This window comes from Monodon monoceros, unplaced genomic scaffold (genome assembly GCF_005190385.1).
Source record: "Monodon monoceros isolate NGI ecotype Baffin Bay Population unplaced genomic scaffold, NGI_Narwhal_1 Super_Scaffold_11, whole genome shotgun sequence".
In the NCBI taxonomy this organism is placed as follows: Eukaryota; Metazoa; Chordata; class Mammalia; order Artiodactyla; family Monodontidae; genus Monodon; species Monodon monoceros.
In genome coordinates this window covers 507,285-520,030 of record NW_021703767.1, presented here as the reverse complement: position 1 = coordinate 520,030, position 12,746 = coordinate 507,285, and the positions used below count along the sequence as shown (strand labels likewise).

The window sequence follows — 12,746 nt, the reverse complement described above, 5'->3', positions numbered from 1 at the left end:
GGTTCTTTTCTTACCCTGCCTGGTAAACACCCCCTCCAACAGGGAGGCCATGGTGACATTGTGGGTCTCCAGGTGTCCAGTGTCCCCTCAGATTCTGTGTCCAATCATCCTCAAAACGTCTTGAGAGTTCCCTACCAGAGCGTTCGGGCCACCCAAGTAAATGCTGTAGGTCTTTGGGAGCGTCGGGGAGCCTCACAGTAAAAACTGGCCAAGGCGTGGCCCGGTCCTTCCTCATGGCCGCCCAGCCACCTCTGCAGTCAGTGGTTCCAATGGGAACTTCGTGAAGTCTGGGAACAGAGTCAGGACCCCGCCCCTTCACTGGAGGCCCTGGCCTCGGCCTCTTCGTTCCTTCCTCCGCCATCTACCAGGGCAGCTTCAGCACTTCTATTCTGCTCACTGTGGGCCAGAACTTTCTCCAGGCCTCTGCGAGTCATCCCAGAATTGAGTGTGCCCTGTGACCTGAAGACATGCCAGGAGCTTAAATCCGAAGTTCCGAGTAAGTGCCTCCAAGTTGAGAATTCCTGCTTTCACAGTCTTCTGTTCTGGCCTCTGGGTCAAGGACCCTCAAATCCAACCCCAGGACTGCTGCCCGGCGCCGACAGGTGGGCCGGCTCTCCCGCAGCTCCTCTGACATACGACCTCCGTCCTTCTGACCCGGCCCACAGGTCCCCATCAGGTTACACTGGACTCTCTCCCAGCCATTGGCCTGGCAGCCAGGAGATGGGCTGGGGTGGCCTCCAAGGGGGGCATCTGTTGCCTTGCAGCAGGGAGGCCCCTGCAGCAACTCCCAGCACAGTGAAGTGCTGGCTCTACCAGGGAAGAGTGGGGCCCCACAAGCTCTGAGGGCTCAGGGGTCTGCAGAGCCTCATCCTCAGGGCTTCCACCCGGATGTCCCCACCCAGGTTCAGGGTCTCGGGTTTACTCAGCCGGGGCCTGACCGCCACAGACCAGCGATGGCCGAGCAGTCACCGCACCTGGAGCCGGGTGCTCCTATTATTCTCAGCCGCTGCTCAGCCTCGGTTCTTTCCCCGAAGGAGATGGGATCTCCTTATAGGAAAAAGAGATCCCTGGTGCTCACTCTGTGCCCTTAACCGTTGGCTGACTGCCTCAGTCTCCCGTTACCCGCTGCAGGGCCGTCGGTGCAACTCAGCACTAGCCAGGTAGACCTCCGACCGCTTCAGACTCCTGAGTCGTCATACCTGCGAGGTGCTCCTTGTAACAGGACATTTTCCCAGGTCACCCCTGGTGGAATCTGGCAACTGGGCCTCCACCTTGTGCCAAGAACTCCCTGCCCCCCCCACACCAACCGGGAGGGGGTCCCCAGTGCTGGGAGAGGCAGCACCAATGCCCCCTGCACTCCTGTGTCCACTGGGGCCCTCCGAGAAGGAGGCACCAAGGCAGGCGGGATGTGACTAGAAATTTACTGGGACAATGGCTGCAAAGGATCCAGGGAGGAGGCTGGGCATGATGGGGGAGCCCTCGGACCAGAGGTGAGACCCCTGGGAGGACACGGGGAGGGCGCTGGGGAGGGCGAGTGGCCGTCCACAGAGCAGCTCCTAGACTGTCCCGGCCATGTTGACAGGGACACCTGGAGCCAGCTTAGCCCCTTAAAGGATTTGGGTCTTATAGGAATGGGCCTGTGTTCATAGCCCTGGGAGCAGCCCCCATGTGAAATGTTGCCCCAGAGAGCACAGGTGGACCCAGCGGGGCAGCACCATGCAGGGCCCTAGGCGGCAGCACTCCAGGAACAGGGAACCTGGGCTCGTGTTCCTGGCCACCACGCAGCTGCCACACTCAACACACTTGCACACAGACACACAGCACACACACTGTACATCCACCCACACACTCATGCACAGATACACACACTCACACAGCCACACCCCCACCTCAGTGCCCCCTGGCTCCGGCACCCATCCACACAGGAAAGGCCCCTGGGAGGAGACAGTGACTGGTGCTGCCAAGGGACGGGTGGGCAGTGGATGGTGGAGTGGCACTGATGGGCGTCCAGGCTGAGGGCCTCCGGGAGGGGCAGCAGGTGGAAGGCCGCATGCTGGAGCCAAGGAGTAACTGGCAAGCCCTTCAGGTGGCAGAGCAGGGCTGTCCTGTCTCGAGGCTGCAGGGGCTGCATGTGCCTCCCCTTCTGCTTCAAGTCACTACTGCTGGGCTCACTGAGGACACAAAGACCCCTGGCCTCGGCCACTGGACTGTCCCAACAGGAGATGGGAGCCAGCTGCACCAGAATCAGGGCACAGTCGGAAAGAGGTGGCCAGGAAGACCAGCGGGGCTGCACGCAGTGGGGAAGTCCTCCTGGGCACACACAGGTGACAAAGAAGCTCTGGGGTCTCTCTCCTCTTGGGTTGAGGGGCTAAGTCAGAGATGTGCAAAGCTGCTCATCTGAGGCTGGAGCCACATCTCCTGCTGCCTGGGCCCCCTTCAAGGATGGCGGTGGCACGCCCTATCCCAGAGCCCAGGGACCTCACCCCCAGTCCCGCCTGCACCGTCCCTCAAGGAGGAGCACTGGTCCTGGGGAGCTGCCGCTCCAGGGTGGGCGGGGGAGTGGCGAACCCCACCACAGCCCTGACAAGGACCCTTCTCACCCTTTCCCAGACTCGGCTCAGGTAGGGCCATCACAGTGGCCCCAGGGCCCAGCCCCAAGAGCACCTGTGGGTTCTTGCAAGGAAACCGGGGCCCAGCCAGCACCACTAGGCCCTCGCTCCCCACCCAGAGTGCCTGAGGCTCCCACTGTCCTGGCTGCCCTTGCCCCTCCCTGGCCGGCCTTTCACCCCTGAGGGGCGGGGACCCCACAACGGGACACACGTTGTGATCAGTGGGTCACAGAGCTGCGTGTCCCTGCACGAGGAAGAAGACCCCAGGTCGCTTGTCCTGAGCAAGGGGGACGTGGGGAGGGGACGCCGGGCGGGAGGACCCTGCGGCCTCCCAGGGCTGCTCCTCCAAGGGGCGAGTGATTGGGGAGTCCGAGGCGCCCGAGGCCCCGGAGTAGACGCCGCTGGTCGCGGGGAAATGGGCGGGGGCGGGCAGCAGGCAGGGAGGTGGGCAGGCGTCCAGTCGGAGCAGCAGGCCGAGGGCGGGGAGGGGTCCTGTCCTCGAGGGGCCGCTCTCCCGCCCCGTTCCCAAACTCCCCGCACCCCTGCCCCCTCGGGTCCCCTCCCGGCCCCTCGGGTCCCCTGTCGGCCCCGCCCCGCCTCCATGCGCGGGGCCGCAGCGCCTCCCGGTGGCCCCTGTGGGCGCGGGGCGGGGCGGGGGCAGGGGCAGGGGCGGGGCCTACCAGCGGCCCCTCCCCCTGCCCACTCGGCGCCGTCTCGCACCGACTGGACCCGGAGCCTCCGCTCGGGAAGAGTCCGGCGAGGGCTCCCGACGTGTGGTCAGGTAAGGCCCTGGGCAGCGCGGTCCGTCTCGGCGCCGGGACGCAGCGACTTGGCGTTCGCCGCGGGACGCGCCCGCCGCGGTGCCCCCACTTCCACCGCCGGCCTGGCTCGACGCCCCCGGGTCCGCGCCTGGGGCGCCTCGCGCGGGGGCCCGTCCGTCTGTCCCCGCCTCTCCTGGGGCCCCGGTTCCCGGCGCGGCTGAGGCCACGGCGCCTGCCGTCCCTGCCCGGGTCCCCCATCTGCAGCCAGACCCTTGGCCGCTCCTGGGAGGCTTGGTTCTGTCTCGGTCCCGGGGACATCTCCGGAGGTTCAGGAGCCCAGCTCACTCCCATGAGAGGACCCCCCCCCCGACGGAACTGAGCACAGGGTCTCCAGGGGTGCTGGCCCCCCTCCTCAGCTCGGCTGAGAGGGAGCGGATGTCCCTCCTCCCCCTGGAAGGACTGGCCCCTAGAATGAACTCTGAGGGGCCAGCTTCCCGGGCACTCGGACTGCAGGGGAGGAGGGGGTCTCTGCTACCCGGAAGCAGGGGTGAGCAGGGATGGGGAGAGCACAGGTCACACCCCACTCTACCCAGGAGTCATTAGGAGCCCAGCCTGCCCCTATTCCTCTGAGGCTGGAGGGGCGCACCGGCATCCCCCCGACAAAGTCTGCTAAGGGAGACTAAGTGGGACACAGGGAGGGAGGTGGGCGCCCAGGCGGACTGTGCCAGGGCGGCTCCCCTGCTGGTCGGGCCCCACACCCACCCAGGGCTCCTCAGGGGCCCAGCAGAGCCCAGGACAGGGCCCAGCACCCACTGAGGGGGTGGAGATCAGCCGCTGAGAGTGTCAGCTGATGCACCCTGGGGTGCCTGCCATCCTGCCTGGGGGCCCCAGGGAATGGTCCCCTGAACCCAGGGAGAAAGCTGATGGCCCCTGCACCCCCAGGTCACCCACCTGTCCCCAAGGGAAAGATCTGCACTTGTAGAGGGACACCGAAAAAGAAGGAGGGTTGAGGTACACAGATTTCCCTGGGTTTTGTTTCCAGTAAAGAAGTTGTGGCTTGGAGGCCATCTTGCGTTGGAGTTTATTCCCTGTCTGCCTCACCAGGGCCAGGAGGCTGGACGGGCGCTGGGGGCTCCCAGGAGGGAGGAAAGTGGTCTGCCTTCCTTCTGCCATTCCGAGGCAGCAGAGCTGGTCGGGGGAGAGGGCCTGGGCCCCCGGGGCATAGGTAACTGGAGGGGCTGGATGCAAGGGGCGCAGATGTGTCCCCTTGGCAGGACGTGGGTCTCAGTGGGCCACTGGGCCACTCTGGCCCCTGGGAAGCTGCCACTCTGGGCTGATGAAAGTGAACTGGGAGGCCTGTGAAGACCGCAGCAGGTTGGGGGCAGTTGTTGGGCATGTCCACAGTGGAAACAACAGGGAAGGCAACATCCAGGTGAAAGCCAGGCTCCAGCTGCTGGGTCACCTGGTCGGGTGGAGTGCAGCCCTGCACCGGGCAGGGCACATCCACGCCCAGCAGACTCTGCATCGCCAGCCAGCACAGGCAGCTCTGTTGTGCAGCAGGCCCGCCTGAGGTCCCTCAGGTGTCAGATGAGCTCCCTGGGATGGGCCGGTGCCTGGGAGAGGAGCAGGACCCAGGGGTCTTCCTGGGGCCTCAGCAGAGGGTGTGGGCCAAGCCCAGCCTCCTCTCTGGCGCTGCTTTTCATCTGTAGAACAAGGTCTCTAGGTGCACAGGGTATAGGGAGACCGTGTTTGCGGCCACGAGTGCTTTACAATGCTGGGAAACCTAGCTCTTGTGATTATTTTAAGAAAAACTCAAATAGTTTGATTCTTTTCCTTTAAACACAGCCCCGTGTTCCAGTGGGTCTCTCCTTCCTGTGGCTCCTTTCCAACATTTGTGCAAAGCCGGGGGACCCTGGTGTGGGGCACACCTGCAAAGAAGCAGGGTTCGTGGGGTGCTGCCCACTGAACAGGACCTGGGGGGCCGGTCCCTGCCCTGAAGCATGTGCTGGGATTGGGCCAAATCAGAAAGCAACACCCTGCAAAGACAGGGTGCAGATCTGCCGCGGAGATCTGAACAGGCCGGCATCCCCATGCCCCGCCAGTGGTTAGCCTCTGGGAGCCCACTGTAGACCCTGTGACGGGCAGATGGAGGGTGGGCATCCCCGCTGTGGGGGGCTGCACCTTGGAGAGCAGAGTCTGGGTCAAAAGTTCTGAAAAGTGTCAAGGCTTCCAAACCTGTTGTCAGAGCCACCAGAGGAGTGGAGACGGGCCCTGGTGCTCTGGCTGTGGACAGTGTCTGGTTTTCTGTCCTATTTGCCAGTTTCATAGATGAGGGATGGTGCCTTGATGGTTTGCCTGCATGTCCTTGGTTTTTGTGCAGCTCGATCACTGACCATTTGTGCTGCTGTTACTTTCCTCATCTTCCCCATCTTCCTAATGGGCGCTCATTTTTTACTACTTTGTAAGAGATTTTTTTCCCTAATTTTTCAAAATTGTGGTTAAATACACATAACATAAAATCTACCATCTGAACCATTTTTAAATGTATAGTTCAGTGCTATTAAGTACCTTCATATTGTGATACCATCACCACCATCCATTTCCAGAACTCTTTTCATCTTGTAAAACTGAAACTCTGTCCCATTAAACACTAACTCCCCAATCCCCCCTCCCCCAGTCCCTGGCAACCACCATTCTACTTTCTGTCGCTATGATTTCTGAGATATTCAAAGTATCTCATATAAGTGAATCATACAGTATTCATCTTTCTGTGTGTGGTTTATTTCACTCAGTATAATGTCCTCAATCTCATCCATGTCATAGCATGTGTCAGAATTTCCTTCCTTTTCAAGGCTGAATAATATTCCATTGTATGGATGGACCACATTATGCTTATCCATTCGTCCATCGATGGACACCTGGGTTGCTTCCACATTTTAGTTATTCTGAGTAATACTGCTATGAACATTGTTGTACAAATATCTCTTTGAGACCCAACTTTCAATTCCTTTGAGTCTGTATATCCCCAGAAGTAGAACTGGTAGATCATATGGTAATTCTACTTTTATTCTTTGAGGAGCCACCATACTGTTTTCCATACAGCTCTACATTTGTACATTCCCACCAACAATTCCAATTTCCCCTTATCTCTCCAACATTTCTTGTTTTCTGATACTGTCCATCCTAATGAGTGTAAGGTGATATCTCATCGTAATTTTGATTTGCATTTCCCTAATGATGAGTGACGTTGAGCATTTTTTCATGTGCTTATTGGCCATTGGTATAACTCCTTTAGGGAAATGTCTGTTCAAGCCCTTTGCCCATTTCTGAATCGGGTTGCTGGGGTTTTGGTTGTTGAGTTTCAGTTCTCTATATATTCTGGATATTAATCCCTTATCTGATATATGATTTGCAAGTATTTTCTCCAATTATGTAGGCTGCGCTTTGACTCTCTGGATAGTGTCTCTTTTGTATTGTTCTGCATTTATTATTAAAACCAACAGTCAACGGTAAATGACAGACTGACTGCCCGTCTTTTTCACTTCGGACGTTAAAGACTGGAATAGGAACACAGTATCACTTTTCCACAGCAGAGGTTAGCCCTGGCCTCTGACCCCCAGCAGCAGGTAGAGTCAGACTTCACAGAAGTGACAGTCACCATCGTGGGAGACACCCTCCCTTTTCTTTGGGCTCTTCTGTAGTGGAGAGGAGCACCCAGAGTTGGGCTGAAGACATCTGAAGACACAGGGAGAAGAGCCGAAATAATCAGACCTCAGACGGTACTTACGTGCTGAGAGGTATGTATGGACGTTTATAGTGCCAAAACAGGTGTGCTGTGGGGACCATCAGGTTAAAACTTTTAAACTTTATTCCTGTCAGAGACAAGTCAGACTAAAAAGGCTACTGCTTTAGGGGCAACTAGAGAAAACTGGTGTCACCCAGATGCAAAACAGTAGCGATCACAGTGATTCCAGGACTTCAAAGCTCCATAAACATGATGTGTTTTCTTTTGCTTGTTTAGGCTTTCTTCTCTCTTTTCTCTTTATTCTTCATTCTGTCTTTCTCCAGTTTCCATTAGGCTCTACCTGCACTCGCCACTGGTACCTTCAAGCTCACTTCTTTCTCCTCTTCATCTCTCTTGCTACTTTGAGGAGTGGCTGTTACAACACGTCATAGTAGAGCAACATTCAGAATGCTCCTCTATCACAGTTCTGAGTCTGGAAACTGGTGATTCGGTGAATTGCGTCAGCTCATTTTGAAAAAGGCAAGCAAGTTGTAAAAAGGGGGTGGGGAGCCTTGAGGCCAGACGCTATGAACTCCCCAAGTCCACCATCCAGCCTAACAGACTGACCAGGCGTGGAACACGTGTGTGCCTGTGTGACGCCACCTCGTCCTTTGTCTTCTCGTGGGACCTGACAGCATCATCACAGAGAAACTAACACCGTGGAAAGGTTTCTTTCAAACGTATGGCGACCTTGCCTTGTTTTTATTCCTGAGTTGTATCTGCATCAGTGTTAGAGCTGACTGACTGAATTCTTACTGCTGTCACCTAACTTTTTAAGCCTATTTAAAGGTTTACTGTTTCTCTGAGTCCATATTTTCTATTGATAACAGGAGCAGAAGCAAGCAGTCCCGCTCTGGATTTAAAAGCGCCAGTTGCCATCTTTCACAAGTGTAACACTTGCAGAACTCATTATTGCCCCCCAAAAAACCCACCTCCATAATAACAAGAATTTCTTCTCCAGGTTCAGTATCTCTTAGAGCCTTCGCACTTGCTGTGTCTTGGCCAACTGACACAAACCCACACTTGGTCTGCAGTCATGGTTTGTAAGTGTAGCAGGACCAAGGCGAGCTGAGCACGGCTTTTCCTTCTGGAACACACAGCACTGAAGTCGTTTTCTCTGGGTCCAAGTAGGATGTTCTCCTCAATTGCTGAAAGCTCAGCCACACAACCCACCAGTAATTCTATTTTGTCATTGCGTTTCCACTCTTTTGTTGCAATTATTTTGGCCCTATTTTGTTCTAATGAGTATCTGTTACAAGGCATTATTTCAAATCCACTGTCAGTTGCAAACATTCGCAAGTAAATAAATACGTGTTCCTTGAATAAATTCTCCTGCATCATTTTCTTTTATAAATTTATTTTGTTTGTTTATTTATTTATTTATGGCTGCGTTGGGTCTTTGTTGCTGCGTGTGGGCTTTCTCTAGTTGCGGTGAGCAGGGGCTAGTCTTTGTTGCGGTGCGCAGGCTTCTCATTGCGGTGGCTTCTCTTGTCGTGGAGCACGGACTCTAGGCACGTGGGCTTCAGTAGTTGTGGCACGTGGGCTCAGTAGCTGTGGCCCACGGGCTCTAGAGCACAGGCTCAGTAGTTGTGGCATGTGGGCTTCAGTAGTTGTGGTGTGTGGGCTCAGTAGTTGTGGCTCACAGGCTCTAGAGCGCAGGCTCAGTAGTTGTGGTGCACGGGCTTAGGTACCCCTCCTGCATCATTTTTGTTGTTGCAAAGTCAGACATTTGACGGTTTTCTCCAAGTGCTCATCTTTCTTAAAATGTTCGATCACTTCCTTTAGTTCTTCTTGCCTTCCTGTAAGAGACCGAAAGCTAGTATTCATTTTGTGTGTTTGAAAACCGAAATAGGGATCAAGGACCAAACTGGTTGCTAGGTCATCATTTTCAGAGTTCCTTGGTGGACATTCCAGAAGATGGTACATATCGACTGTGCCCTTCACATCCTGAATTACAATAACCTCGCCTCTTGTGCTACCCTGGGGTCCCAAAGGCAGCAGCTGGCCTGGGGACTCCTCATCCTGGGTCCCGAAGCCTCGTGTTCTGAGGCTTCGCTGCCACCTGTGGTGCCAGGCTGCCCTCCCCTCACAGCCCCAGAGCCTCACTGCCCTCCCCAAAGATGCATCTCCGCTCCCAGTGAACCGCTCAGACCCTGCCCGTGACTGCTGGAAGGACACGAAAAGGAGTGCCCTGGACCAGGCTGAATAGTGTCTTTTGATGCACAAATTTTTAAAATTTTCATGAAATCCAGTATGCCTATTTTTTTCTTTAGTTGCTTGTGCTTTTGGTGTCATATTCAAGAAAGCATTGCCAAATCCAGTATTGTGAAGAGTTTTGCCTTCTGTTTTCTTCTAGAAGTATTATAAACTTAGTTCTTACACTTAAATCATGGATCCGTTTTGAGTTAATTTTTGTGTATGGTGTTAGGTAAGGTCCAACTTCATTCTTTAGAATGTGGATATCCAGTTTTCTGGCACCATTTGTTGAAAAAGACTGTCTTTTCCCCCACTGACTGGTCATGACAGCCTTGTTGAAAATTGTTTGATTACATACATGAGGGTTATTTTTGGACTCTATTCTATTCCATTTGTCTAGATGTCCCTGTATCCCAGTGCCATACTGTTTTGATTAGTGTAGCTTTGTAGTAAATTTTGAAATCAGGAAGTTTGTTCCTCAGTTTGTTCTTCTCTTTTAGAATTGTTTATGCTATTCAGGGTCTCTTGAGATTCTTTGCGAATTTTAGAGTGGTTTCTTCCATTTCTGCAAAAGTCATTATTGAGATTTCGATGGAGATTGCATTAAATCTGTGAATCACTTGGGATAGTATTGACATCTTAATATTAATTCTTCCAATCTATAAACACAGAATATCTTTCCATTTATTTATATCTTCTTTAATTTCTCTCATAAATGTTTTATATTTTTTAATGAGTCTTTCACTTCTTTGGTAAAAATAATTCCTAAGTATTTTATTCTTTTGATGCAAATGTAAATGGAATTATTTTCTTATTTTCCTTTTTGTGTTATTCATTGTTAGTGTATAGAAATGCAACTGATTTTTGTGTGTTGACTTTGTTTCCTGCTACTTAGCTGAATTCATTTATTGTAACAGTTTCTTTTTGTGGACTCTTCAGGATTTTCTACCTATACAATCATATCATCTGTGAACAGAGATAATTTTACTTCTTCCTTTACAGTTTGAATGCCTTTTATTTCTCTTTCTTGCCTAATTGCTCTGGCTGGGACTTCCAATACTATGTTGAATAGAAATGGTGAAAGTGAGCATCTTTGCTTTGTTCCTGACCTCAGAGGAAAAGCCTATAGTCTCTCACAACTGAGTATGATGTTAGTTGTGGGATTATTCTAAATGTCTTTTATTATACTGAGGTAGTTTCCATCTATTCCTAGTTTGTTGAATTCTTTAATCATGAAAGGATATTGAATTTTATCAAAAGATTTTTCTGCATCAGTTGAGATGATCATGTGGGTTTTTCTTTCATTCTGTTAATGTGGTGTGTTACATTAATTGATTTTCATATGTTGAATCATCTTTGCATTCCAGGAATAAATCCCACTTGGTCATGATGTTTAATCCTTTTTCTATCCTGTTGAATTCTGTTTGCTAATATTTTGTTGATGATTTTTGTATCCATGTTGATAAGGGATATTGGTCTGTAGTTTTCTTTTCTTGTAGTGTCTTTGTCTGGCTTTGGTATCAGGGTAATGCTGACTTCATAGAATGAGTTTGGGGGTATTCCCTCCTCTTCAATTTTTTTGAAAAGTTTGACAAGTATTGATGTTAGTTCAATGCTTCCTAGAATTAATGCTTCCTAGTTTAAATGCTTCCTAGAATTCACCAGTAAAGCCATCAGGTCCAGGGCTTTTCTTTGAAAGGAGATTTTCAATTACTGATTCAAACTCCTTACTAATTACAGGTCTATTCAGAATTTCTATTTCTTCATGGTTTTGTCTTTGTAGGTTTTGTGTTTCTAGGAATTTGTCCATTTCATCTAGGTTATCTAATTTGTTGGCAAACAACTGATTATAGTACTCTCTTATAATTCTTTTTATTTCTGTAGAATCAGTACTAATTTCCCACTTCCATTTCTGATGTTAGTAATTTGAGTATTCTCTTTTTTTCTTAGTCCATCTAGCTAAATATTTGTCAGTGTTGTTGATCTTTTTGAGGAATTGACTTTTGGTTTCATTGATTTTTCTCTATTGTTTTTCTATTATTTCATTTATCTCTGCTCTAGTATTTATTATTTCATTCCTTCTGCTAGCTGTTAATTTGTTCTTTTTCTAGTTCCTTAAGTTGTAAAGGTAAAGTTAGGTTGTTAATTTGAGATCTTTCTTGCTGTTTTATGTAAACATTTGTAGCTGTAAATTTTCTTCTTCATACTGCTTTTACTGTGTTTCATATGTTTGCTGTGTCTTGTTTTCATTTTTGTCAGTCTCTGAGTATTTTCTAATTTCCCTTGTGATTCTTCTTTGACCTATTCTATTGGTTGTTTAAGGGTGAGTTGTTTAATTCCCACAATTTTGTGAATTTTTCAGTTTTCCTTCTGTTACTGACTTCTAAAGTCATCCCATTGTGATTAGAGAAGATACATTTTATGTTATTTACTTTTTAAATTTATTGAGGCTTCCACTGTTGTTACACTTCTCCTCATCATTGCAAGCCTCTCCCTCTCTGGTTGAATTGACTTCCAGGAGATTTAAAGGGCTGGCACCTTTTTTCCCCCATTCATTTTTCTCTTTTTCTCCTTTTGGGAGCCAGACCTTGAAGATTATGACATTCAAAAGCAACTGCATATACAGGGGAAATTAGACAGGAACTGCACATGCCTGGGGGAAAGTGCAGGCTCAGGAAGGAAATGAGAAGACCTTACCTTTACTCCTCAGGCTGAACCTTGGCACAGAGACAGCCTACGACAATCAAAAACAAGAAATAAAAATGAAAACAAACAAACAATCAAGAACAGCAAACCCTAGGGAAGGACAAGAATCTGATTTCCAGAGTTACCATTTTGGATTCAAATGTCCAGTTTTTAACAAAAAATCAAAAGGCAAACAAAGGAACAGGAAAGTATGGCCCACTCAAAGGAAAAAATATAAACCAACCAAAACTGTCCCTGAAAAAGACCTGATGGTTGATCTACTAGACAAAGACTTTAACACAACCATCTTAAAGATGCTCAAGGAACTAAAGGAAGATGTGGAGAAAGTCAAGAAAATAATGTATGAACAAAATAGAAATATCAATAAATAGAAAACCTAGGTAGAATGCAAAACAATTTAATAGAGCTGAAGAATACAATGACTTTTAGTTACTTATTAGAGGGATGCAAAGGCCAATTTGAGAAGACAGAAGAAAGTGTTAGTGATGTTGAAGATAAGACAATGGAAATTATGAGTCTGAGGAGCAGAAGGAAAAAAGATTAAAGAAAAGTGAACAGAACCTAAAGGACATGAATACTTGTTTTGGGAGTCCCAGAAGGAGATGAGAGAGAAAGGGACAGAGGAAATATGTGAAGAAACTTCCCAAATTTGATGAATGACATGAATATAAACATCCAAGACAAGTAGGA

The 12,746-nt window shown here is 50.3% G+C and overlaps 1 protein-coding gene and 1 pseudogene across 2 annotated transcripts in view; one reads left to right on the top strand and one right to left on the bottom strand.

Moving 5' to 3' along the window:
* Positions 1–3,317: 3,317 nt before the first annotated feature.
* COL6A2 (collagen type VI alpha 2 chain) overlaps positions 3,318–12,746 on the top strand; it is a 36,619-nt gene continuing 27,190 nt past the window's right edge. For both annotated transcript variants that reach the window (XM_029214173.1, XM_029214174.1), the window contains exon 1: positions 3,318–3,390. The gene's annotated coding sequence lies outside the window, so the exon portion shown is untranslated. The remainder of the gene's footprint in view (positions 3,391–12,746) is intronic.
* LOC114890564 lies at positions 7,857–8,535 on the bottom strand (annotated as a pseudogene).